General features: G+C 39.7%; 1 protein-coding gene across 38 annotated transcripts in view; it reads right to left on the bottom strand.

Moving 5' to 3' along the window:
* The window catches only part of TCF4 (transcription factor 4), a 356,138-nt gene that overhangs the window by 242,004 nt on the left and 87,215 nt on the right, over nucleotides 1–26,919 (bottom strand). Inside the window, exon 1 of one of the 38 annotated variants that reach the window (XM_045456841.1) lies at nucleotides 7,254–7,303. The exons of 36 other annotated variants lie outside the window; for them this stretch is intronic. The gene's annotated coding sequence lies outside the window, so the exon portion shown is untranslated. Of the gene's footprint in view, nucleotides 1–18; nucleotides 24–7,253; nucleotides 7,304–26,919 lie in introns of those variants that run through there. One more of the 38 variants, XM_045456840.1, reaches the window with a different exon arrangement.

Raw genomic sequence — 26,919 nt, forward strand, 5'->3', positions numbered from 1 at the left:
GCACATTTTCATTAGTACCCAGTATAATAAGAGCTCTAAGTAGAGTAATGTGAAGTCAAATTTGAGTATCAGTACAGATGAAGGAAGAGTTGAAAAGCTTCAAATATTGATGGACGATGTCCATAGAAACATGATCGCTTCTTTCTTTTTCCATAAGAAATAAGATAAGCTTCATAATGAGTGATCTGAGCACTAACAAGAAACTTCCCGCACTTTCCAAAGCTGACCAAGCAAAAATGAGGGTTGTGGTGATGCCTCTTACAAAACTTTGAAGACACTTCTGATATGAGGAACAGAGACCTGGGCTTTCCATTTTCAGATCATTGCTGTCAATGCTGGCTTTCTGAGTGCTAATGGATTTCCTTACCAAATAAATCTGAAAACTCAAAAAGCCAAGTACAACATGACTTGTATCTCTACATAAATATCTATTTGCATGTGTGTATATATATATGCACAAAGAAAGGTAAAAAATGAAAACACTAGGAGGGAAGTATAGTAGGAAAAGTTGTTCAGAAAAGAATTATTCCAATATTTTAGCTTTATTAACCTCCAACTTTAACTTCAATCATTAATATGTCCTTTAGAACATTCCTTAAACAATCATTATTTTCCTGAAGTTAAAACCAAACTATTTTTCTAAAATGAAAACTAAATAATCTCAGATATTTAAAATATGGAGTTAAATTGCATTTTGCAGTGCTATAAACTGAGAAACACATTTTCATATAACATGAAAGATCATATGAAAGCAACAAAATAAAATACATAACTATTGCATTTTAAATGTGTTGGTGTTTCTGAAATTCCTAAACCATCTTGAGAACTCAAGCTGAGTAAACGTTTCAGTTATGAAATTGAGGGGGGGAAAAAAGTAACCTGAAGTCTTTAAATCAATCCATACAATTTGGAAGTATCAAAGATCATCTAATTTGGATAATATTCCAATTTGAATAATCTAACATGAAACATGGAGAGATGGGTATTTTTTAGCAACCTTCTATTCCAAATGTTTGAAACTAGACCTGTCAGAGTCTTCCTCTTAAAGAGAAGTTAATCCTTCCAAGATCTCATCATTCTAACAAGAACCCAGAAAGCAGAGAGCCACAAATATCTTGAGGCAGCCGTGCAATATGAATTATATTTGCCTCCTTTGACTTTTTGGAATCTAACCTATCTAAAAGCCCTTAACAAAGATCAATTCTACTAAGACAATGTTCTTAACTTATTTCAAATCAGGTGAGAATAACAATTAGAAATGACTGAAGATAAAACCAACATACCATCCAACTCCAATATTACAGAGGTCAGCCTCAAAGCATCTAAATTAAAAGTGAATATATTTGGGGAAGTTTTTAACGAGGTGCTTGGTACATTTAAAGATGTATTTACAAATACACAGCACAAAGTGTGAGAAATAAAAGCCAGATACTTTAGAAAACATGACACAACAACAAAAAAGTTAAAATATGTTTCATTGCCTATAGAACAGGCTGTATAACTCGTATGTACATGTAATTATACATGTATTGTTCAATTCACACATGTGATCTTTATGTTGCAAAGTCCATAATACCGTAATGACTTAAGACATACACATTGATTTTTTTTAAATGCCTACTTGATAAATAATTTATTTCAGGGCAGGGGAAAAAAGAGCCAATATAAAACATGTAACAGTTTTATCATTTCTTCTCTTTTTCCCCCCATACCTCTTTTCTCCCTAGGGTGCCATTCCTGTGGCTCTGGGAAAGGGCTGCTGGCTTAATTGAAATATTTGGAGGCTGGACTGGCTCTGCATTGCCACAATGGTTCACGTCTCCCAAATGGCCTCTGTTCCCTGTGCTCCTTTCTTCTTCTATTTCCTTTCATACTTCAACCAAGTCCACTTCTCCCGTTTCTTCTAGCCTCATTTCATCCCACCCCCTATTTACAGATACTCAACAGATACTGGTGAAGCCACATAGTTTTAAGTATTCAAAAATCTTCCTAAAATCCTGTTTCCTAGCACAGTCCCTCTTGCTTCCAATAATCACTCTTATAAAATGATTTTCATTTTATTCTTTCAACATCCCAACCTTATACCTGTGTTTAACACTGCAGCCTCTGACCCGGCTGGCAATGACAAGCAATCAATCTTACATGTTATCTTCAGGGGTCATGCCTTAGTTTTAGGCCAATTTTCTTTGTATTTAGGCTCAAATGTGCAAACCACACTATATTACTCTGCAAAACATCAATGAGAAGGCTTAATTAAGTAACACTGACAGATAAATCCATTTCTTTCGCAGTAATCAAATCAAAGCAGGTTGACATAACACAGGAACTTAATACAGTTATTCCCTTGTAATTGGAAAAAGGCCCTTTACTTCTCATTAAAGCAATCTTCTGGGTATTGGCATAATAAGAAGGCTCAGAGCTTTAATACTGCCCTATAAAAGTCTCAAGATACAGACCCCTTAAGCAAACAAGCCAGATTATCTAATTCCTTGATCACAGCAGAACATGTCGTTCCTACTGTTTTAAACTACTAATTCTTTATCTCTGTTGCAATTAAAAAGAGGTAAATCAGTATCAAACACATACAACAGAAATCTGTAAAAATGCATAAACTGTTTACAGTTTTAGGTAATCTATCTCCACATGTATTTGAAGGGAAGCAGTCCATTAAAAATGAATTTGAAATACTTTGCAAATGTGAAATTGTAATAGCTTGGATCAGGGGGAAAATCTCTTTATTTTACTTAATGGGCTCAACAGGATGCATTTTGCCTAAATTTACAGGCTGATACTCAAGCATACAGTACAACATTAATAATCAGAATTATGAGAGGACAGAATGTGAAGAAGGACATTTAATTTCTGTGACATTTAAAGAACAGTCAGTTACCTGGTCAACTGAAGACTGCATGCCCAGGCTGAATCCCACAAAGAACAGGACAACATTACACCATGTTCCTACCCCCAAACCAAACTTCAAACTCCAGGAACTTCAAACAAACAAACACACAAACAAATGAAAAACAAGAAACAGAGATATCCCGGCCCCACCTGGAAACTACTCAAGAAAAGATCAAGGGTCGAAGTCAAGACAAAACATATTTTTTAATTTCTCCTATGCTTCTTTACTTTTTAATTTTAAAACGGTTTTCATTACGAGGCAGTTAAAACGCTGACATTTGCTGGGTCTGAACCATCTGCAAGTAGGTTACATGAGCCAGGTCTGTTTATCACTTTAGTACTTCTGTGTGCACTTCCTAAGAACAAAAGCAGAAGAGTTATCGAAATGGGGGAAATGACCATTGATATAATACTTTCATCTAACCCATACTCCACATTCTAATTTGTCACTCTTTCCCCCTTTTGTGGTGGCCATGGTGCCGCCACTATCCAAGACAACCTGCAAACCACTCCATGACTGACAACGGATCTCAAGTACAATAACACGTTTAATCAAGAACAGAAAAACAAACGACAAACAAAATCCAGGAGGAGTCATCGCACTTATGCTTCACCTCTCTTTCATCTATTTTAATCTGAAATGGTTCCTCAGTCTTTTCTTTTTGTGACACTGACACTTTTGAAGAGTATAGGCCAGTCATTTTAGAGAATGTGTCTCAATGTGGGTCTATCTGATGCTTCCTCATGATTCTATTCAGGTGAATATAACAGCACAAAAGTGGCCTTGGGTCTCTCCCAGGACATCACCTACAGAACCATATGATGGCAGGGTCGTCTGCCCCCTTCATCTGCCATATTCATCACCTGGTCAAGGTATTGTGGGAATTCATCATTGTACAATTACAACTTTTCCTCGTGCAGATAATCACCAATCTGTGGGAAGATACTTCAAGACCATTACAACTAATTTTTGATTACGTGTTTATTGGGGAAAAAAATTAAAATACAAAAGCATATAAAGTAAAAAGTGAAAACTCCCTCAGTACCCACTTTCCCCATCCTTGTGCCGGTGATAACCCGTAACAGTTTCCTAGGCAGCCTTACCGATCTTCTGGTCTGTGGTCAACTGGGTTTTTTTTAAACCATAGAAATGTAGGGCAATAAATGTAAAACTTTACTAAGATTTCTGTTCTATCGGAATGGGTAAGAAATATTCCTCAGTTGTTTATTTAGGTTCTCGTGACATCTCAGTGGATATAATTATTAGTGGCAGCCTTGTGACCTAGGTGGGGTTTGGGAGGACAGAGACTAGAAGAAATGAAGACAGACCACTAGCTTTGAGGGAATTCAGCCAAAAGACAAGACTGAGCAACCTACTTGTGAATCAGTGCAATGCATCAAGCCGAGTTAATCCATCCTGAAGTGGATGATGCCCTGACTGGCTACTCGTTCACTGCCTCTTTCCACCATGTTATACAAACTACTGCGCAAGAAGATCTTCCAGAGGAGGAGCACTTCCCAATTAAAATCAAATACAGTGACATCAGGACACGTATGACAGACTGAAAAAAAATCAAGTGGGGTTTTAATAGGCTGGTAAAAAAAAAAAAAGTGGGAAACAGATCTAAAAGTTTTTAAAAGTGGGAAGTAAACTGGCACATTAAAAAGCACATATTCTCACATTTAGAATCAGGTATACAAATGAACAAAAACTGAAGAGAAAAGCTTGAGGACAGAAAAGACTGTAAGCGGAACTTGGCCATCTGATAGAACATATGCGTCTCATACAATATCGAGTGAGTTACCTTACTGTTATCGATAGAAGGTGATAATAGTCCCTCTAACCTTGGGGTGAAGCCCATGTCATTTTATAAACTGAACAGTGCTGGTGGATTTCAACTCTGACTTGTAAATGCTTAGAAAATTTTCTTCACAGTTCCATTTCAGCCAGATGCCTGGCAGACACGGGCAAAGGTTTTTCTTATGGCGCTTATAATTTGTGTGTGTGGGTGTGTGCGTGTAAAATCAGCATACACACACAAATATACTACACACACTTTAATCTACTAATAGCTTCTTGATAGAATGATCGTGTTTAAAATGGTTCCCAGATGTTGCAACTTGTTCAACTGACATCACCTTGTTTTTGATCAGACTAGTCAGAGAAGTCTGCCGGTGACTTAAGGGTTTTGCTTTTATCTCACAGTAATGGAACCACACTTTTGTTTTCCGCTTTCTGCTTTCCAAAATGTGTTTTATATTCATCTCGTTTTAAATGATTTATCTCGAATCATAGAAAGTATGAAGCTGGATTCAAAGAAGCTGCATACTTAAGTATGAGCACACTAACACTACTTTCAAAACCATAAAAAAAAAAAAATCAAACGATTGGCAGGTATCCTATATAAAAGAGGCCATTCCGTTCCCCTGTTTAAATCTAACAGGCAACAGAATACTTGCTAAAGTTTATTAGAATACTTGCTGAAATAGGAAAGTTGGATAGTAGTACAATGATGGAGTTTTTGTATCTGGCAACATGCATTTTTAAATCATGTCAGCAATGAAAACAAAATTGCCAGTGTCCCCCCTGAGCTGCCCTGCAATCCTACACAAGACCATTTCACCAACACAACACAAATTTGGCACTGGTTTGAAAAAGACCAGGGCTGTGACAGCAGGTCTGGAATGACAAAAATGGACTGTAGCTTTCCCCAAATACGCTGTACTCTTACTTTCACTTTCAAGTGCTTTAAGGCACTCTCATAACCGAGGCAGTCAAAATTCATCTGCGTGAATTTCCTCATCCAGCTTTTGGGGGCAGAAATTGAAATGCATTAGAAAGCATCAACTGGTATTTTCTTAAGCCTAATGGCATCAAATTCACCGGAATAACCGTTGTTTTCTTCTAGTAGGTCTGCAACTTGGATGCGGCCTGCCTCCTGCCCATCTGATAGCCAGGCAGCACTGGTCAGAGAGAGATGGGCTGCTCAGATGTACTGGTCTTACAAATTCACTAAGTGGAATGGTAAAAAGCTGTAACTCTTCCTCAGGAATGGAAGAAATGTCGTTCGTTTGAAAGGAGATAGAAGCAAAGACCTGAAGAATGACAATAACCAGGCATCTTGAAAGAAAACAAGGAGCAGGGAAGGGGTCCAGGGAAGCCAGAGCTGTCTGTCAGCAGAAAATAATGATTTATCTGATGAGATTAGCAGAAAGTTTGATTAGAAAAGATGCCTTCTTAACATAGCAAAGATTGCGATACTACTTTAAGATTTGGGTGTAGGAAAAAACAGTGCCTGCCAAACGCGGTCTGTAACAGCACAGGCTAGCCATGAGTGATACAGTGGGAAAATAGCCACTAAGCCAGATTTTATTTGATTTGTACTGATGATTTTTATTAGAATACATGGATCATTGCTTCAACCTTTCCATGTAAAACCAAATCAAATTCAAAAACTCACACATCAGTCACCTAACCTTATGTCATTCCTTCTGCTTTACTAAAGTTGAGCCACATTTCAGCTGATCTGTCCTCGATAAATCGTTCAGCTACTCAAAACTGCTGGGCCAAATTCTGGGAGGCAAGCGGTACACAAAAGAAACCGCTACATCTGCAGTTACAAACAAGAACGCCAAAGAAAGAAATACCGCAAGCCTCATGGACACAGACTGAAATCAAAGCAATATATGGACAATGCAAAACAAGACAAAATGAATTCTCCTCATTGCATCAACTGCATTGTAATTTATCATTAAAAGGCACACCCACCCCTCAGCTTTCTTTTTCCCCCCACCACTTTTAACTAAAGGCAGTGTGCCAGACCCTGCAAAGCAGTGGCTCTGAGAAAGTTCACCATTAGATAGAGTTAACCAGATCTAATCAGCTTTAGACATGAGAAATAATAATAATGATCAGTTCTACAATCAAAACACATTACAATCCTTAAGGTAAAAAAATTAATATTACACATTCAGTTTATGGCAAGCCTCCACGTGATTTATACAAATGGCTTCATTGAAAGGAATGAAATTTAATGACACGAAGCATGGCAACGGATCTTCCGAGAAAAAGTGCCTATATCCTACTTCCCACCCTTCTTTTACTTTTTTTCCTTTCTTCCTCAGCAATATTGCAGGTTTCAACTTAAACCTACGAGCGGTAGCTCTTATTTGGATATCCACTTCTGGCGAACTGATCAGCCCACCTTCGGGACTCCCTTCAGTAAGTGCACTGTTACCTTCTTTTCAGAGAAGGTAAACAGCTTTCTCAGGTAAAGGCCATCAGCAGGCCTCCAGCCCAACGTCTACCGGAGGCTGTGCTACACGCTAGTGCCTCGGTGAAAATCCGATACCTCTGAAATCGACTGGTCACCAAACTTCCGGGGCCCCGGGGTACGAGGCTGTGTTCCTCGGCCCACGTTGCTTCCTGCGCCCGATCACACAGGAAGTCGAGTTCTCCCATCCTCCTCTGCGGTCGGGTGGGACCATGTGACTAAGACCTGGCCAATAGAAGGTGAGCGGCAGTAATGCTTGCCTCCAGGCCTGGCCTCTAAAACCTCCTGTGATTCTCCAAGCGCTTTCTCTTTCCTCTTTGTTCTGCTGCATACAGAGAATCTAGTGAATCCCAGATGCCCCGGGGGATGGCAGAGCTAATGAATGAAAGAACCCAGACCCAAGAACTGACCGCAGGCCACACAGCCTACCTCCACGGGTCTGTGACACCAGCGGGAAATAACCCTTTGCTGTGTTAAGCTACTAAAGTTTGGGGGTTGCTTGTTCCAGCAATTAGCATACCCTGACTAATGCACCCTCCAAAACAGACTTCCGAGAATTCTGGCGCTATGATTCCATCTTCCAAGCAAAGCAAACATACGCAGTTAGAGAGCTGGCACTAGTCAGAATTGTGAGGCAGGGGAAATTGGCCTTTGAACTATCCTTCTCTCCCTTTCAGACTTGTTTTCCCCTCTTAGCATTTCCTCCCTCTGAGCACCAAATGTTCTCAGGCTGCTCAGTCTTGTCTGCCTCAAGAAAATAAATCCAATACATTCATTAGCCATTCTTTTTTTTTCCAGCCACTATCTTTCAGCCATAAGTGTTGAGCTGCTTGATACTTGTGTGATTTGGGAGAAATTCTTTAACATCTCAGATGCTGGGTGTCCTCATCTGTAAAATGGGAATGATGGCATCCACCCTCTAGCATTGTTGAGATGATTAAAGATAATTTAGGGGAAATGTCACCATGGAATCTGGGGCACAGTGGGGTCTCAAAAAGGGGATGAGGAGATATCTCCTGTTTTTATTATTATTACTATTAATATCACAGTGTGATACTTGACACCAAAGGGATACAAAAAAGAAAAATCTAAAATAGGGCTTTCTCCCTGAAATATAAAACCTAGGTTGGGAGAAAAATCACACATAAGTAAAAAGCAGTATTTGAGTACTGAAAGAATGGTGAATTTTATGGAATTTTAGAGAAAAGAGCTAGAATCACCACATGCAAAATACTGACAGTTTGGGGTGTGGAAAAGAGGAAGCGGGCGGTGGCATTCTGGTGAGTGGTGCCCGCACTATGTACTCATCTACCCAACCCCATGTTCAATACCGTCACACTGGGAACTCAGAGTCAGCACTGGTGAGATCATTTACACCATGGAAATTGGCAAACATTACAAATCAGGGCTTTTTTTTTTGGGGGGGGGGGAAGCAGATTATTAAACATTTCTCACCACACCAAAGAAAACAATCATTCATGGTAAGGAATTTTTACTCAAACTGCCTCATGTAATTCCCACAGTCACTACCAAGGTACGCTGTATTATCCTCATTTCACAGATGAAGAATCAGGCCTCATGATGTCAAGGGATTGGCAAAGAATTCTGTTGCCTGTGTGTCCTTCACTAAAACCTATGCTGCTTACAAAAGTGAAGGGCATCTGGATTTCTTTTTCTCAGCATATCAAATATATATTCCCATGAACACAGAAAGCTAGTCCTTAAAAACATCAGAATTCAGGCAGGCCCCTCCTACCCTTTTTCCATTGTTTCCTCATTTTGCTCACCCACTCAGCTGACTTTCTTAACAATACAACGTACCTCATTTCTCACCATTCTTTCTTCACACACCCAAGTCAATCTTTTCTGTAGAGACACCCTTTCAAGCACTACCCATTGCACTGTTTTAAGAAATACACTTGTGCCTGTGGGCTAGAAGAAGTTATGAATAGTCTGTAAATCAATGCTCTCTCGTACACCTGTCCTCACCGAGATAGTCTACTCTATCCTGGGCTGAGCTGCGGACAGTGCAGTGAGTTAGGTAAGTCTGGGTTTAGGAGGAACCGAGACACCTCTTGGATTCAGAAGAGGTCCCTGACATTAGTTCAATAACGACTGCTATCAACGGCTACTGTCAGGCTTGGGTATGAGCCTGGGGTGGGAGAAAAGCCAGGAAACATCAACAGATTTAAGGTGCAGCCTGAGATCCCAGAAGACATCTGTACCAAGGGTGACTTTAAATGGCAATGGGTGCTTGTCATCTTGGTAATACATTATCACTCCTTTTCTGCCTGACCGGAGTTTGGCCATCTTACAAGACCCAGAGCCTTCCAAGGACAGAAAAATAAATGTGCAAAGGCAGCGAAGCACAAGAGAACATCCCCCATGCAGGGAATGGCAAGGCACACAATGAGCATGAAGAATAAAGGTATTAAAGTTGCAGTGGTCACCAACGAAGAAATGTTGAATCTGGGCAGGGCCAGAGGAAGACGAAGTACTACGAAGTTTATTGTTCAATCTAAAGGCCTTAGGCAGGCACCAGAGTATAAAAGCATCCACTTCATATTTACATCGTGGAAATGGTAGCCATGGGGACAATGGGTTGTTAAGGTGAGAACCTGGAGATAAAGAGACTAATTAGGAGGCAAGAAACTACTGTTATAGCAAAGATAACAGAGAATTCAGGATAACACTGGGGAAAGAGAACAGACAGGGGTTGGCAGCTAACTTGGGAAGGTAAGGCAAGTAGTCCGGAATAATTCCCGGATTTTTATCTGATGGATATTTGTGCAGATTTAGGGTAGGTGGTAAAAAAGAGTGTATTTTAGACATTTGTGTTCTAAGTGTCCATTGGCCACCCAAGTATAAGATCCAGCAAAAGAACTGACTCTGTGAGTTCGGAGCTCAGAACAGAGACATATAAATAAAGGTAATTTTAGGTGCAGTCTAATTAGAAGTCCCATTATAGGGGCGCCTGGGGGGCTCAGTCAGGTAAGCGTCCGACTCTTGGCTTCAGGTCAGGTCCTGATCTCATAGTATTTTGACTTCAAGCCCTGCATCAGGCTCTGTGCCACTTGCTGTGCACTTACTGTGCAAGTGGCACAGAGCCTGCTTGGGATTCTCTCTGTCCCTCTCTCTCTGATCCCTCCTCCCAACCTGTGCCATCTCTGTCTCTCTCGATGTAAATAAATAAACTTTAAAAAATTTAAATAAAAATAAATAAATAAAAGTAGATTTCTAGAGAGAATTTACTGGCCCAGGTGAGTGGAAAGTCCGGAGACAAGGCAGGTTTTAGGATTGACATATCCAATGGATCCACCATATCAACAAAACCAAAGTTCTCTCCCAGCCCTCCACTCTGCCACCTTCTTGTAACCTTCATCCCAAAGCTGAAACCCATCACGGTCATACAATTTCTGGGTCTACTTACTTCTTTATTCCTCTACTTACTTGCAGAGAGTTCGGTTTACAAAAGAACAAAATTTGTCCTCAGTTTGCCTTCACTGGATCCATCACGCAACCAATCCCTAAAGCCACGAGATACCTGCATGGATTTACAAAGACCTGCATGACCCAAATTAAAAAACACAGCAAAGGAATTAGGATTACCCTGATCATCGGCATAGTCCAATCACAGCTGTCCCTGACGATGTAGTAATCCCACGCAAAGTACAAGGACACCACACACTGAGGAGGAGATGGGGTATATGTTAGTGACAACCACACCTGGAGGAAGAGCCCCGACCGCCTTTGGTGAATTAGTATCCGGTGGGCAGTGTACAGGCAAAGAGGTCTTTGTAAAAGGACATGCAAATCCCATCACGCCATTCCTTTTTTTTAATACATCAACATCTTCCCCTTGATGTCAGGATAAGAGAAAAGTTCTTAATTATGGACATCAAGGCCATTTTGGCCATGTACCCAGAGACCCTCCTTTTCTCTTCCATTTCCCCCAATCTCCTAACAAAGTTCAAACACACCTGGTGGCCTGTTTCCCTCCCTCCCATATCAACTGTCAGCTGAATCATCCTAGAAGGAAGCTCTCCTTGCCTTCTAAATCAGGTGTCTTGTCCTTTCTTCTCTTTCATTAGGCTTGTCACAGATGGAATTTTACATGTTTACGATTCTCAAATGATTCCTTTCTTCCCCACTGAACAATAAGCTACATGAAGGCAAGAAGTGTCTTCTTTGCTTTCTGGCCTATCCCGAGTACCCAGCATGTTGCAAGACAGGGAGAAAGCACATGGTATAATCTTAATTAATTGTATGGCCGGGCCTTGAGCGCTTCAGATGTGCGCACAGGCAAATAACAAAAACACTAACAGAATTTCTCAGGTTATGAAACATTCTGTACTGTTCCTATGACTTTGAGAAGGATCACCTCATACGACAGAAATTCAAAATTTCACTCTACTATTAACTGAAGCAATTCAACCACAGGTACACCACCAAGATCAGCTTAGCGCACATTTTCCTCCACAAGTTAATTAATAGTTCATTTCACAAACACACAAGTATGGGGTAAGACTCAGGAGAAACATGCAGATCAGTACTCTTAACACCCTGAAACACTTTCCAGTCACACGATGAGACAGGAGTTAATGTACGAATCTCAGGCTCCATGGTTTCTATAGTAAAAATGCAGTGAAACAGTCAGACTTCATGTATGTTTTGTCCCCTGACAGAAATAATCTCTTCTACGGTCATTGTAAAGGGAAATATTTGCCTCTTTATGCTCACTTTGATATGCACCCTAGTGATTTGATACATATTATATAATCATTGGCCTCAGGACGGAGGAGCAAACAACTGTTACCTCTACAGTAAAACAGCTTTCTGTGATCTGGTGATAGCAAGACAGAAAGCTGGGTTGGCATTCCACGTCAGTTACTTAGACCACAGTTGCAGTGCAACATTTTCTGAAAACTTACCCACTGCAACTTCCCCATTGATGGAGAAGGGTACCACTAACATTTCAAGAGTAAAGTGATCAGAACTCCGCAGTCAGAACAATCAACAGCCCACCGCAGTTTACTGCTTTTGACTTTTCAGAGCACTTGCACACAGCCTGCATCGCCGCCCCCCATAACTGTGGAGGTGTGAGCAATTCAGGGGTTGTTGGTGCAAGTCCTCCAGGCAAGGCATTGGCACAGCTGGGAGGAGAACTCGTCATCTCTCCTCCCGATCTCTTTCCAAGTTGACTGTCACCCCTTTTCTTGTGCCACAAAAGAAATGTGACACCGTCAGAAGCTGGAACCCCAAATTTGAATGAAAGATACTCTCCGTAGAAAGTTATCGGTCATCTCACAAATCAACCATTAAGAATCCAATTTCCTAATCATCAAGACTTCCTCTGGGTTAAATATGCCCCAGAGGAAAATTCTATTATTGAAATTAGTAGTGACTCTGAAAAGCATTTTCACGTACATTTTTCCCCACTTACTTATACGGAAACATAGAGATATCATTAAATCGAAAGTACATAGGAAGAGCTGAACATATTACTTTGTAAGCCATACTGAAAATTCTCAAAGATAAGAAGACATACAAGTCAATTAACAATTAACCCGCCAATGAAGAAAAGTGTTACTGTAAATCATGGACAGCTTAGGCAAACTGCACACACACTGCAAGTTCCTAAAACCTCATCTTTCTCTTGACTGTGCATGACAGAAGGGGCCAGAAGTAAACTGAGAGGGAAGCAGTGGAGACCAGTCCCCTTGTGGATGGAAAATCTATTCTAAAAGTTCACTTACATAGCCTTAAGCACATGAGTGTCTCCTGTGTGCGGTGGTACAGAATATAACACAGATTTAGCTGGATTGTAAAAAGGCAAACAGCATTTCTTCTACTTTATTCTAACCATTAGTTTATCAAAAGCTGCAATGACACCATTAGTTCTGTCTACCCAATATCCATTCCGAACATCTTCTTCCCTCTTAACAGAACTGTGGGGGGAGGGGGGTGCTGTTGTGTTTGTTTCCAGTAGTCACCCCTCCTCCAAGTGGATCAGGGGAAGGTGACCTCATCTCCAATTCCAGACGCAGGGCCTGAGTACTGGTGCCAATCACAGGGACCAGTTTAAAATGGACATTGAGACACAAAGGCCGACCTGCCACTGGGTCCCTGGGAAAGGTCTACCTTCTCCAAGGAAAGCCGCAAATTAGTAGGAGATGGATTTTTACTTTTTCTCTGGGCATATTCCTGTTTGGACATGATGCACAGAACTGCTGGCTGAATGTCCCAGGATGAGGCCAGCCACCAAGGAGGAAAACATCAGGGATTTCAGGATACGTTACATAGAGCAATTCATTTCCTTATGTTTAAGCCATTGAGTCAGGGTTTGTTGTTGTTGCTGTAGCTGAAAATATCCCCAAATTTACAGCAGATCCCCACCCCCTGCTGCCCCAGAAGAAGGCTTATGAGCTTAATGCTCATTAAGATTCTTCAACAATAAATACCAAGTCTGGATAAATTTGGACTTCACCTACTGAAGGGCCATCATCTCCCGGCCACTCACATTTGTCTGAGCCCCACAGAGGCATCATTTTCAGAAGTACACAAGTTATCTGCCCTAGAATTCCCCGTTTAAGTCTCTTCTAGATTTGCACATGTATCTTCTTTCTCATCTGTCCTGTCCCCCCCACGGCCCACTCACAAATACCAGCCAGCACTTACCACAAGTAAAGGCAATGTCTGCAGAAAGTACTCAAGAGGACTTTGTCCTTGACTTACCAATATCGGTCCTACAAAAATGCTACACACATGGCCTTAGCAATGCCAAGGTGGGGGCTGAGGGATGGGAAAGGATTGACTCTTCAGGCCCTAGGCCCATGGATGGGCCTTAGGGAGATCCAGAAACTCCCTGAAATTGTTACAAAATTTTACTCATGCCTTTAGCTATATGCACTTTTCTGGAAAGAGAGTCTATAGTTTGCACTGGATTCCCAAAACAGCCTCTGACTCTAAGAAAGTGAAAAACCTCAGCTCTAGATGAACTAGCACCCAGCAAAACACGCTGTCTGGATAGGTAACACACTCTAACCATTACTGTAACAGAGGGGAGGGCAGAGAACACGTTCCCCAGATTCTTATATTTCTTGTTCCAGGAAAACTATCTTTAAGTATTAATAATACTGAAGTTTTACGATATTTTAGATTAAATAAATTTTTTTGGACCCTGCTAGACCCTCAAGAGTCATTCATGTGTCACTTCAATAGAAGGAAAAATCAGTCTCATTACTAAAAATATAGAACACGCCCTTTTTTAAGTTTGGGCCTCTCCAAATGAAGTATGACTCCTGAATTCAAATTTAGTTAAGGAGACAAAATACGCACTGGAACAAATATCAAATATTAGCAAAAAGTTTTAAGTTAAGCTACAAATGGCAAATAAACATCAAGAGATTGCTTCTTGAAATACACTCAAAAAAAGAGATAGAACTCTCTAAGGCAAGTCTGATTTCAAATGTTGGAGAGTATAAAGGGAATCACAAGGTGTGGCAAGAGAAAAGGTGAGACAAAGAAAGCCCAGGTAGAAAGGCAGAAAGCTTTAACTGGGGGTGCCTGTGTGGCTCCATCTGTTAAGCATCAGACTCCAGCTCAAGTCATGATCTTGTCGTTCAGAAGTTCAAGCCCTGCGTCGGGCTCTGTGCTGACAGCGCAGACCTAGGGCCTGCTTTGGATCCTGTGTGTGTGTGTGTGCCTCTCTCTGCCCCTCCCTGCTTGCATTGCACTCTGTCTCTCTGTCTCTCTCTCTCTCTCTCTCAATAAACATTCAAAAAATTATAAAATAAGATACACTGAAGAACCAAGGCTGGTTTTATTTCAGCAAAGTGTAATATAGTAAGTGATAGATAAAAAGAGATATGGATCTTCTCCATCAGCAATGCTTACAAACATTTCACTCAAATGTATTCAATTCTACTACTGCAGCGATTACCAACTTTTCTCTCCTTTCTTCTCCTACTACCACATTCATAATAAGGCCATGAAAACCAGTTTCCCTGACTTCAGATTTGCCTCACTCCAACCTATCATGAGCCTGTGACAACCATCACTTCTCCATACAAAAACCTTCAGTGGCTCCCTAATGCTTTGGGGCATAAAATTAAAATTCCTAGGGAGCGGGCGTGGCTCCGTCAGTGAAGTGTCCAACTCTAGATTTCAGCTCAGGCCGTGATCTCACGGTTCGTGGGACTGGGCCCTGCATCAGGCTCCGTGCTAACAGCACAGAGCCTGCTTGGCATTCTCTCTCTCCCTCTCTCTCTGTCCCTATCCCACTCGCACACTCATGCTCTCTCTCAACATAAATAAACTTTAAAAACATAAATAAACAAATAATGAAATTACAATTCCTAGCCTGGAATTTAAGATGCCTGGTGATCTTTTTTTTTTACCTTTTTTTCTCTTGTTACCCTGAGCACATGGATGACTGAGAACAAAAGTTCTTAACACAGAATTTGCATAGAATTTCAGAGTTCAACATTAAGGCTTTAATTATGTAGGCTGCATATATAGTACATCTAATTTGTATACTACTTAATATTAAGTAAATTATCTTCTCACAGCAAATATGAACTTTAATTTGGTCCTTGATGGGACATGGCTTATATTTTTACATAACCATGCGTCATTACCATAGGATGAGGAATTAGAATACATGCGGCGAGGGCCTTCTAGGAGAGGCCCTCTCAGGATACCCTAGATCAAACAATGTGCCCAGTTCCTACGCGCCCTGTAATTATGCTCTCTAACCCCTTACACTGCCCCATTTTGTCACAATATTTGTCACTATTCGGTATCTGTATTTACATACATGCCCATAATAATGCATGTACATAAATATATACACACACTTTTGCGTCTTTATACACGTGTAGATATGTATATATTTGGTAGTTGGTATCTTTGTTTATTGACTCCCACTGGGTGCAAACTTCAGGACAGGGCACTGACTGGGCACCTGTGGCCCGGACCCTAGACCACTGCCTCAGTGACAATTTGTTGAATGAATAAGCAGATTTAATAAACATTACAACTTTGTCATAAAAAAAAAATCATGGAAAAAAATCATGAAATTTGACAAAATAGCAACAAATAAAAGGAATTCTTTTTAATGTCAATGGAAATACATTATTACAAGGTACAATATAATAAAGAAGAAAGTACTTTCCCCCCAGTAAGGACTTTATACATTTTTAATATGTCATTATATGTTTTATTTTTCTAACACATTGAGCGGGGTATTTATTTTCAAAAAACAGACAAGGATGAGATAACAACTTAATTTGAAACATAAAAAAATCCATGAGATGAAATTCACAAATTGTTATCCCTTTAAAATAAAAAAACAGATTTGAAATACCATAATTTGACTACCTGATATATAGTTTTACTACTGGTTTATTCAAGGGATTGTATACACAACTTCCCATTTTCTTGAAAACAACAAAAAAAGTAGACCTGGCCAGAAGATATATACAATACCCTTCAAAAGCCCTTGTTAAAGCCACAAATAATTGCAAAACTTGTCCAAATCAAATGGATAATTTATTGTATGTATGATTTTGCAAAGTCTTTACAAATATCCATGGATGGCTTTGCAACCCATTTGAAAGGATTTACTATAAAACTGCACAGGCATAAACAAACAAAACTATTCTCAATATTTACACTCATAGCAAAAAAAATAAAAACTATGCAGTTCTATATTCAGTTGTGGTTGTGAAAAATCCTAAGTTCCTGGATTTTCATTGGCTACCAGCCTAATATACAAAACAAACAAAGTTTTCCATTTAAATGTAACACACACATTCTCTCTTTTGGTATCAATATAGCAAGCATTTTTCAAAAATTCAGTAACAAGAGAGAAGAGCAAAGAAGTAAGTGTATAAATTTTATTTTATTTTTTAAATGTTTATTTTTGACAGAGAGCAAGCAGGGGAGGGGTAGAGAGAGGGGGACAGAGGTTCCAAATCAGGCTCCACACCGACAGCAGCAAACCCGAGGTGGGGCTCGAACTCACAAACCATGAGATCATGACCTGAGCCGAAACCAAGAGTTGGATGCTCAACCCGACTGAACCACCCAGGCGCCCCAAGTGTATAAAATTTAAAATATACCATGGCTTTCTGTGATATCAGAGTGTTCAGACCAAGAGGACTGAAACTGGTTTGTGAGTCTTTCTCACCAGTTTTTAGCCTCAAAAGAGCTTGAGAATTAGGCGATGGAGAAAAGAAAGGAGAAAAAATGCACAACCGGGCAACTGTGCAGGGATAAGAACTGAAATTTGCATGTCAACATGCCAGCACACTCCCACCCAACTTCAGCTGCAGCTCTGTCTCCAGAGAGCCTGCTGGGCCTGCTGGGCCTGCTGGGCGGGAGCAGGAACCCACTGATCCAGTGTCTCTAAGGCTCACAGTCCTGAATCTTCTAGGCGAGGACGGCAGGGATAAAGCAAAAGGCTGGTCAAATAGTTGTCACAAAGTAAGACAAAGCTAAAGTACCCATGGCTCCCCCCAGCTTTGGTATGCCTTGGGAATCTTTTATTGTTACTGTGTTTTGTTTTTTTTCCTTTTCTTTTTAATTCAGAAATGTAGCTTCGGTGTAAATAAGAGAAGTCAAAGGGAGAAAAGACTCCTCTTTACAAAACAAGCTTTCCAAACACACCTGTCCTTATTTTGAGGAGTCTGTGTTTCTGTACAGATATTACATGCTGATTTCTAATCCTCCGATTTGCTCCACGATTTCCTGTAACTTAGAACCTCTGCGGTTGTTTTCCTGTAACTCAGAGTCTCTGTCGCTGTCGTTCGCAATATTTAGTAGAAGTACGCATCCTAAGGCAGGCACATTAAAGATGTCGGTCTGACAGCACCATACTTAGCCCAGGAATTTGCAAGTCACAAAAACCACCCAGCATATTAGATGCAGGGGTACCCACTTTGAGAAATACTGGGGTGTCAGAGGCAGAGTTCCCTTAATCCCAACTGATCTTCAGACCTACCCGTGTCAGTCACCTGGAACACCAGTTTTAAAAAAAAAACACATATTCCTGGGTGCCTCCCAGAGGCACTAAATCCGAATTTTCTAGATGGGCCCAAGAAATCTGTACTTTCACCAAGTCTCTCTTGTGTGCACCCCCCAAAGCTTCCCCCCAACACATTCTGATGGCAGGCGGTGAGCCGCAATCCCTACTTTCAGTTCTTTGAGAGTCACCTTGCCTACAAGTGCCCGCACACTGCAAATTCAAAAGGAGACCATAATGTTTAGAACCTCAAGTACAAGAGGAATATCAGGACGGATGCCACATCACCCTCGAAGAAGACACATAAACCCACAGAGCATCAGGAACTCCGCAGAAGCTAGTGGCATTAATGATTAATATACCGATATCAAAGCTCATGAGGAGGGGCGATAAAAAATAGTTTAAATACAAAAAAAAAAAAAAAAAATCCAACCAAACACACAAAAGAACCTTTTGTGAGGGAAAATGATCTGCCATTTTCCACAAGGCAATCTGCATCCTGAACACAAATAAATACACCACACAAGAAGACATAATTTTTAAACAGACCCAGAAATACTCAAGGTTTCTTTCAGATCTCCCCCACAGGATTCAGCAACACTCCGTGATGAGAGCCTGTTCTTAAACAATCTGAAACCACTAACACCTAAGCACATGCGAAATATCAAAACAAAACACTTCCCCCACATCCCAATCCCGATGCGGTGATGAAAAGCAGCCGTCATCTGATTCAATCAGACCACATTCAAAGCAGGTGGTTCTGAACATTATTGAGCAAAGTTTGCCAGCTCCTTCCCCACACGCAGAAGCAATACCCCATACATGCCTGTGCTATTTAGTGGCACATGAAGAATCCGAAAGAACGGTTTCAAACCTTTTAGTGGGTAAAGTTTAATGCCTACATTTTTAGTCAAAAAAGCTTAAAGAACATCTGACTGAGAAAACGTGACTTAGAAGAGCAGCAAACACAAGGAAATATCTGGAAATTAAAGTGCTTATATGTAGAAGACCTGTTGTGAAGGCTTCATATTACAGCTAGTCAAACTGGGATCTCTGTGGTTACCGTGACTCTCTTTGGGTAAATATGGATGCAGTCCCTTTTAACGCAGGTTCAAGATTAGTGTGTGTGTGTGTGTGTGTGTGTGTGTGTGTGTAAACAAATTTGACTTCATCAAAAAACAAACATGGCCTATAGAGGCACGTATTTCGGAACTTTAATCTTTTTCTATTTATTAACTATACAGCAGGAGTAATATATTGAATCTTGTTGTATCTCAGTTTCTTCCTCTGTGAAATGGGGATAATATATAGTGTTTGACAGGTTACGAGGTGATTGATGCCCTATACTTAGCAGAGTATCAGGCACATAGAAGTCAATGAAAGTTTTCCAAATATTAAGAACTGCTGAAATTAACCTTTCTCTGACAAAAAATAATTTAGGTACATTTTGATTTGGCATGAAGCAAAAAGTCTCTACATAAAGCATGGCAGCAATTTGTCATGTGCTTTTGCCACTTTGGTAACCTTTTCAGAGCAGACAGCACTGCCAACATCCACTTTCCTCATAATGGCAGAGAAAGGAAAATATCTGGACCCCAACATAAATCGGTACTACCACATTCTTCAGTTGAAAAAAAAATCCCGTTTGGACTGCACCAGTATTTCTTCAGTTGTTTTTTTAAATGTTTTTATTATTTATTTTTGAAAGACAGAGAGACAGAGTGCGAGCAGGGGAGGGACAGAGAGAGAGGGGGAGACACAGAATCCGAAGCAGGCTCCAGACTCTGAGCTGTCAGCGCAGAGTCAGACGCAGGGCTCGAACTCACGGACCGTGAGATCGTGATCCGAGCCAAAGTCAGATGCTTAACCGACTGAGCCACCCAGGTGCCCGTGGACCACATCAGTATTTTGACGAACATCTTCAGTGTGACACTGACACGTCGACATCAAAAGGGAATGGCTGGGAATGCTTTTTAGTTGGGAAATTAGAAAAGATGTCTCAAAAGTATTCACGGAAAGGTGAAGAAAAAGCAGGGAGGAAAAAAAGAAGTCTTTCAAAAGATGATTTTCCATTAAACTTCAGTTGATGATGAGGATAAAATTCCAGGCTATTAGTCTGCAGTGTTGGTTAATAGTTTTCCTTATTTTGAGAAAACAATGAAAACTAATGAGTTACATCCATCAGCTTTAAAAAATGAATTACTGTGCATAATTCGTAAGCCCTTACACCACAAGCCTGTATGCCGTCCTTCTTTTAGTCAAGGTTTCAAATTAAGGTTATTATTTATGAGAAAAAGTTGGAGAGACATTAAGAGCTGTAACAATTCCCCCAGACCATCAGTGAGGGAGAGCAGTTATATTCAGAATGAATGGAAGACATACTCCAGGCCAAATATTTAAACAGGGGTGCAAAGGATACACACACAGCAATCCGCACGCACCTGTCACTGCAAAATTCAACACTCTCACAATCGAAAGGGCATTTGTGTTCACAAATCAAGTAATTATATCCCTAACTATCCATCTGCATATGCAATTACCCAGTCTGTTGCACAGAAAAGCAGATTTTTGCAGGTGTTCCTTTACCATCTTTCCTTCAAAATCCAGTTGCCCTTTATGTCCCCAAATCTGGGCACATACCAGTCCTCTAATTGAGTCTTCGTGGCACTGTGGTGAAGATCAAGGACTATGTTTTCACATTCCGCGTTGACATACACAAGATTTTGTAATCTAATCAGGCTCCTGCTCCCTATTACCACTTAACTAATGATTTAATGGGCTCAGTTTACACCTTGATGTTAAAGGACATGCGGTGTGCTTCATAACGCCTTTGATGAATCTGTCCGTAGGTTTCTCTGACACGTTTTAGTTCTACATATGGACTTTAAAATCTCAGAGTTAAAACTCTCCTATGCCCAGTAAAGTTAAAGAAACAGAATGTCAAGGAAAAGACAAAGAAAATGACCACGTGTGTTTGAGGGCAGTGTATTTAATCAAAAGGAATCTTTTCTCAATTTTGAAATCATGGAGTACAGAAAGTGGTTTCCTACATACTCTCAGCACTTGTTAAACATTTCTCCCGACTGGGGCAAACTGTACTGTGCAGTTGTATTATACGTGAGAAATCAATAACATCTCAGTGCTGAAGGCATCAGGGGACCGGTTTCCCCTACGTGTCAGTCTGAGACCTGAGTTAATCTCAGACTCAGCTTCATAGGACCTGAGAGCTGAATAGGACATCAGATGACATCAAGTCCGATATTAATCATAGAAATAGAAACCAAGGTCCAAATAAATGCAGAGATATCCAATGTCTCAGAATATGTTTCAAGAATTGTCTCTAGGACCCTCATACATTTGATAACTTTCATGTATTTCTAACTTTCGCTTCTTCACTGTGTGAAGGTAGTTAATGCTCAGCTTCTTCTATGCAATCGTTTATATGCCCCTTTTAAATTTTCTTAGATTTCCCAGATGCATAGTTGCAACAACAAGAAGTCCAACTAAAATGGTAGTAGTGGTTTGCAGTTCTAGGAAAGAAGTTGGTGGGGGGTTAAATTTTGTACGTTCTTGCTTATAAAAGCTTACTTTTTAAATTTATTTTTTTTCTTTTGAGACAGAGAGAGAGAAAGCATGGGAGAGGGGCCGAGAGACAGGGAGAAAAAGAGAATCCCAAGCAGGCTCCATGCTGTCAGTACGGAGCCCGACACGGGGCTCGATCTCACGAATCCTGGGATCATGACCTGAGCCGAAATCAAGAGTCAGAGGCTTAACTGACTGAGCCACCCAGGCGCCCCTCTTATAAAAGCTTCTAAAATTATTTTTTTGTATGTTCTTTTTGACAAATATTACATACAACCTTTAAAACATGGTTGTTTAAGCAGGGCCAGGCTTATTTTCTGCTTGGTATAAATTGAGCAATCGTGCTCTAATAAAAACAAAATGAGGGGCGCAGAGGGGGTAGGCAATGAGGCCCAGAGCTCAGGTCTCCCGACTTCTTACTTCACACCAAAGACGATACACTACTAGCCTCAAAACATACTTTGTTTGCCCTGCACGGGACTCCTGAAGATGTTGGCTGAATGTCGGCCGGGGCGTGCATGCCCTGGTTCCCTATACCCACCTCTGCCTATTGTCCGCTTCCCCCATTTACATGACCTGCCAGGAGTCCAAAGGCAAGTGCATTTTCAAGGCCCTGCTCTAGACCCAGGGGTCACCGGGGTGACCAAACTGCTGTGACAGGAAGAGAAGCGTATACACACACATACGTGCACGTGCACTCCTCTCTCAGGAAACAGACAAAAGCCATGACAAGAAGCTAGAACAACTCCATTGACATAGCTGCCAATCTCTCTACGACACAGCTATCATTTGCTGTAAAAATATTGGAGTAGCTGACTTCATTATCTGTTCACGTTTTGCAAGCAGTATTTCAAGAGGACGCTGTTAGCAAGGAGCTCGTCTATCCTAGGAAACTGTCCTAACAAAGTGAAAGGATCAGTGACCAGTGTTCAAAAAACAAGAGGCTAGCTACCACCACAATTTGCAAGGACTGAAAAACAAATTGGGGGCTGACTTAGCATTTCCCAAAATTGTCTTCGGCAAAATGTTCCACAAGCAAAGTAGTCTGTGAAAAAAGGAGCTCTCTGGTGGAAATAGTTTGGGAATCACCACAAATTATATCACCCTCCTGGGGTAGTTTTACAATATACAATGCACAATGTACTCAAAATAAAATTTCTATTCACATGTCTTAACACAAGTTTTTAAAAAAAAATACTTGTCTAAGTTATTATTTCAAAAAGCTCAACAGGAAAAGAGGAGTAATTGAAATTAGAAATTACCATCTTGTGAATTATAAGAACTATATTAAAAAGCTAATCAATGGAATACAGTATGAACTTGAGTACTGACGCATCTCTTCCCGGATAATTCTTGAACACAGAAAAATGTAGGATAGTTAATCTATAAATAATTTAACGTATGCTGTAATTACACTATTTAATTAAATTATTGTAAATTAACATGCACATCCAAAGTGAAATACCCAAAGATCAAAACTCCTTCGCTTCTCTAGAATATGACAGTAAATCATGTGGGAAAACCCCACCCCATTCGTGCCTTTAGTTTCTACGATCTTTTGTGAAATTAAAATTAACTAATTAATTAATGGGTTAATTAATTTAATTAATCTATTTTATTTCCCCAGGCCAATGCTCCTGTACCTTTCCCATCAATCCAAGTACCAACAGCAAAACATATTTCACGTAGAGTCGAATATTGAAAGTTGGTGACACCAAGAAACTTAGAATATTGCAGTATATTGGGCTTTAGGTCAGACTTCATTTTGCAAATGTTTTCCTCAGTTTTATGACTCCACAGTCACTCTCCTATTTAAATATTAAGTTTTACTCTTAACTTTTCTAATCAGCATCAACAACTGGATTTTTACTTCTTTGACCAAAACATAGCAATTTGTTAAGCAATTTGTTTGTTTGTTTGTTTGTTTGTTTGTTTCAAAGAAATGACTGGTCAGTAAGGTACAACCACAAGAAAAAGAAGTGAAACAGTTTTAGCTAATGAATTCAGGTTCATCTGCAACTAATAAAGTAGCTACAAATCGTACGTATATTCTGTTTGAGGGGTGGGGGGAAGATATATTGAATGAAAACCAGGGGATCAGATAAAAGGTGCTTTGGATGCACATAGAGAAAAAATGGCCAGTGAGAATAAAGGGCCTTCTCAGCTAAATAGAGAGTCTTTTGAGATCAGTATTATGATTTAAGTCTACTTCAAAATGGTTTCAGCCTTATTAAAATTACATTAAAACTAGCCCTGATGCATTTGCATTTAAAGGGTTGCCTTACACTACTTAGCAGCACTGAATTCAGTCCCCATTGATTTACAGTACTGGGGCACTACAATCACAGACATTTTTCAGGATAAAGGACAATAATGCTCTGAACAAAAGGGTTTAAGGATACAAGCCATCAGGAACAAGAATAGGAGAAGTACATTTATTTGCAGAGTAGAACACATTCACCTGCAACATTAAAACAACCCAGAGCATGCCAGACAAGAGAACTATTATTCTATACATGTGATCCTCCCTAGTAGGATCGCATTCAATCGGGAACATTGTACCTTTGTAAGAACATAAATCTTGAGAGGAAAACCGAGATAACTTTTTTTTTATTTAAAGTATCTGAGTTAAAGTTATCAACTTTGATCCTTTCAATCCTATATTAAGAGAAAAGAGTATCTTATTGCAATACCTATAAAGATCTGAAACAGATAATAAAGCCTTTCTTTTAAGGAAAGAAATCTATACAAAGCAACACAGCTCAAAGAAGTAAGAGTCTTGACTTTCTTTTTAGAAGAAAATAAACACATTCTTGGGCCTGGTTCTTTAATCATCAAGAGCTCAACCACAGGGCTCCTGGTTTTATTATTTTAACCAATTCAAAACCTGTTTGATTCAGACTGTTGACTCATTTAAGCCAATGGATAAGTTGCTTCAGTATTTTGCTGCAAGTGATTTATCAAAAACTTATACTAACACAAGAGAATCAAAAACCAGAGTCGAAGTCTCGGTAGGTCACCCCAGAATAGCCCACAAAGAAGCTGGAGAATACAGGACGGCATTTGAGGTACAAAAGTCCCTAAGGTGCCTCATCACTTATCCCTACCTCCAACTGTAGAATAACTCAGTTTTTTAATCCTGTCCTAAACATACAATAAATATGAAGGCACTTTTGACAGTTCAATGTGTTATACAAAACTGTTATGATCATTTAATTAGGGGAGATGTTGAACAAGTATGAGGTTTTATGAGAACTAATTCTGCTCTGCAGTTTAGTTACTAAAAAGAAAATGCAAATGGAAAAATTCCCAGACCACAAACATAGTTTTTAAGGAAAATGTCTTTAGAAACGTCAAAATCTGCTGCTGAGATCTCATGCTTTCATTGATTATGTTCAATCTCAGCATGATATGTAAAGAAGGAAAACACGTATAAAGCCATGACAAAAATGTGCAATAAATAAGATCAATTTTGTAGAAAATAGCAAGGTCATAAAATTGTATACCAGGCAGCAATTTTTCTGTAATAGAGAAGTAATCCAGACCTAAGAGGAGAAGTAGCTATTTTACACTGTTCCTTATTTAAGAAAATAAGTTTCTATTCATTAAAAAGGAAAAAAAAATGCTGGATTTCTGAATAGTTTGCATTATTCAGGATCGGTCCTTTGCAAGGAGGTGAGCGGTGAGGTCTTCTTTTCCGTTTCAGCAGGAACCATCTGCAAGCATAATTTGAGCTTTGCTCTGAGGTTCTCCTTTCATGGCTTTGGGCATTGATAGATATCTGCATGTCCCTCCTTAGCTGGCTTCCTTCTATGTTTACAACCACAGGCCTACTATATTGTAATACATGCTTTCCGGAGAAAGAAAACCCAGAGATGTGGTCAATGAAAAAGGGAGCAACAAAAGCACAAGGAACATAAGCCTTTAATGCAAGGCTGGGAAGAGAAGTAAATACTCAAAGTTTTCCTCCAGCTAACTCTGTTCACAGCCGCCAAGTAAAGAATCTAAATTCAAGTACTTTATAATTGTTACAAATTGTGCCCAAGTCCGGTGTGTTACAATAAATTATGAAGCTTATCTAAATCATAAAAGTAATTAAACTTTCCTCAGATACTCATAATTCCGCCCTCCATAAATTTTCTCTTCATTGCATATTCAATAGCTGTGTGTTCTGGTTCAACAACACACACACACAAAATCTAAAAAAAAGAAAGAAAGTAAGAAAGATCTCCATCCAAGACAAACCATGCATATATAGGCTCACAGCATTTCTAACTTCCAGAAATGCATAAACAATTACTTTCAAGTTCTTCAAACCATAGCAAATGTTAATAAAAATATTTATACTAGAAACAATTCTCTTAGAGCTTTTGAGTTTTGTTTTCTTATTATTATTATAGACATTTGTTTTAACATGAGTTTTCTCCTCCATCCCAACATTTACTCCTGCCTCATGAAGCCATAAATCTTTGTTAGCATATTACTGTACAAGCTGTTACAATAATAACAAAAATAATGAAAGCAATAGCAACCCAGTTATACGGTCCCTGCCATTTGCAATAGAGTCCCAACTGATTTTTTATACACTTGAAGTAGTAAAATATATACAGGAACCACCAACTACTGACACACAGCATTGTAGAATGGAATACAGCTGCTGCTCAGAAGGAAAGTGCACGGGAGCTATAAAATTATTTAGAAAGAAAGAAAGAAAGAAAGAAAGAAAGAAAGAAAGAAAGAAAGAAAGAAAGAAAAGGAAAAAGATGGAAAGAAAGAAAGATGGAAATATGGAAGAAAGAAAGAAAGAAAGAAAGAGATGGAAAGAAAGAGATGGAAAGATGGAAAGAAAGAAAGAAAGAAAGAGAAAGAAAGAAAGAAAGAGGAAAAGATGGAAAGAGATGGAAAGATGGAAAGAAAGAAAGAGATAGAAAAAGATGAAAAGAAAGAAAGAGATGGAAAGAAAGAAAGAAAGAAAGAAAAGTTTAAAGCCACAAGGAGTGTGTGGAGGATGATACCGTTTCCAAGTTCAAGTTTAAATGGCATCTCAATGCTTATAAGGACCAAACTCTCTTCTCAAAAGGTTCCACTACATTCCCAGTGGGAGCAAATCAGTCGAGCAGGTGGGTGAGTGATGAA

This window comes from Leopardus geoffroyi, chromosome D3 (genome assembly GCF_018350155.1).
Source record: "Leopardus geoffroyi isolate Oge1 chromosome D3, O.geoffroyi_Oge1_pat1.0, whole genome shotgun sequence".
In the NCBI taxonomy this organism is placed as follows: Eukaryota; Metazoa; Chordata; class Mammalia; order Carnivora; family Felidae; genus Leopardus; species Leopardus geoffroyi.